The sequence below is a fragment of the Octodon degus genome, unplaced genomic scaffold, assembly GCF_000260255.1.
Source record: "Octodon degus isolate 3935 unplaced genomic scaffold, OctDeg1.0 scaffold00103, whole genome shotgun sequence".
Lineage (NCBI taxonomy): Eukaryota > Metazoa > Chordata > Mammalia > Rodentia > Octodontidae > Octodon > Octodon degus.
The window spans coordinates 2,302,438-2,304,652 of NW_004524679.1; the positions used below are offsets into that span (position 1 = coordinate 2,302,438).

At 40.5% G+C, this 2,215-nt stretch overlaps 1 pseudogene; it reads left to right on the forward strand.

The window, feature by feature from the left end:
• Positions 1-296: 296 nt before the first annotated feature.
• On the forward strand, positions 297-1,842 carry LOC101575215 (annotated as a pseudogene).
• The last annotated feature ends 373 nt before the right edge of the window (positions 1,843-2,215 follow it).

The following is a 2,215-nucleotide window of genomic DNA, read 5'->3' on the forward strand; positions in this document are numbered from 1 at the left end:
TCTAAGAGTAATTATTTTACATGAATAACCAGAAGACATAAAAATGATGTAAATATAAAATCAATTAGCAGAAATAATAGCAGAAATCCCCCATCTATAATGAAAGAAATAAAGATAAACATAAGTGGCCCGGGCCAGTGTGAACCTGAGCTGGCGCCGGCTCCGGTCAGCTTCGGGGTGAGGAGGGCAGGGCTGGGCGCCGGCGGGGCTGAGCATCGCTGGGATGGCAGCAGGGCCGCAGCTTCTGCGTCCACAGGACCACCTGAAGCAGGACGAGGCTTCCGGTAAAAGAAAAGATGTTTTCCTGGTTAAGAGCAGTTGCTACTCCTTGCACTTTGGCATGCCTTCATTTGCACACAAAAGAAAAAGGCAAGCTACTCATGTTGAACCCAAGAACAAACAAGGGAATGGCTTTTACATTACAGGAACGACAAATGCTTGGTCTTCAAGGACTTTTACCTCCTAAAATAGAGACTCAAGATATTCAAGCCTATTTCATAAAAACCTGAAAAAATTGACCAGTCCTTTGAAAAAATACATTTATATAATGGGAATACAAGAAAGAAATGAGAAACTGTTCTATAGAATACTACAAGATGATATTGAAAGTCTCATGCCAATTGTATACACACCAACAGTTGGGCTTGCTTGTTCCCAATATGGACACATCTTCAGGAGACCCAAGGGATTATTTATTTCAATCTCAGACAGAGGTCATGTTAGATCAATTGTGGATAACTGGCCAGAAAATCATGTTAAGGCTGTTGTGGTGATTGATGGGGAGAGAGTTCTGGGTCTGGAGATTTGGGTGTCTATGGAATGGGAATCCCAGTAGGAAAGCTTTGCTGATATACAGCTTGTGCAGGAAAACGACCTGATAGATGCTTGCCTGTCTGTATTGATGTTGGAAATGACAATCAAGCACTCTTAAAAAATCCATTTTACATGGGCATGTATTAGAAAAGAGATCGCTCACAGCTTTATGATGATCTGATTGATGAGTTTATGAAAGCAATTACTGACAGATATGGCCGGAACACACTTATTCAATTTGAAGACTTTGGAAATCATAATGCATTCAGGTTCTTGAGAAAACATAGAGAAAAATATTGTACCTTAAATGATGATATTCAAGGAACAGTTGCAGTAGCTCTAGGAGGTCTTCTTGAAGCCCAAAAGTTATTAATAAAATGATCTCAGACCACAAAATCTTATTTCTTGGAGCAGGCGAGGCTGCCCTTGGAATTGTGAGTTTTATCGTTATGTCTATGGTAGAAAATGGACTCTCAGAAGAAGAGGCACAGAAGAAAATCTGGATGTTTGACAAGTATGGTTTATTAGTTAAGGGTTGGGATGCTGAAATAGTCATCAGGAATCTTTTGTACACGTGGCCCCAGAGAACATACCTAGTACTTTTGAAGATGCAGTAAATATACTTAAGCCTTCAGCTATAATTGGAGTGGCAGGTGCTGGCCAGCTTTATACTCCTGAAGTAATCAAATCCACGGCTAATATCAATGAAAGGCCAATAATATTTGCATTAAGTAATCCAACAGCACAGGCTGAGTGCACGCCTGAAGAAGCATACACACTTACAGCAGGAAAGTGTTTGTTTGCCAGTGGCAGTCCATTTGGGCCCGTGAAACTCCAAGATGGCTGAGTCTTCACACCAGTGCAGGGAAACAATGTATATATTTTCCCAGATGTGGCTTTAGCTGTTATTATCTGTCACACCTGACATATCAGTGACAATGTTTTCCTTGAAGCTGCAAAGGCACTGACAAGCCAGTTAACAAATGAAGAGTTAGCTCAAGGGAGACTACCTACCTCTTGGTAATATTCAGGAAGTTTCTGTAAACAATGCTATTAAGGTTTCAGAATACTTATATGCTAACAAAATGGCTTTCTGGTATCCAGAACCTGAAGACAAGGCCAAATATGTTCAAGAAAGAATATGGAGAAGTGAATATGATTCCCTGCTGCCAGATATGTATAAGTGGGCAGAATCTGCATCCAAACTCCTCCAATAAGAGAGTAGAAGCACCCCACACTGATGACACTTTTCATACATCAGGGAACCCATTAAAAAAAAACAAAAACAAAAACAAAAGAGAATATCTGTGTTTCATTCTTTCCTACTTCTTTTGCTGACTTGCTTTTTCCCATGAATCTATTTGTCTGTTGGGGTAGATGTGCTGACTGGCTTGAGGGGAAC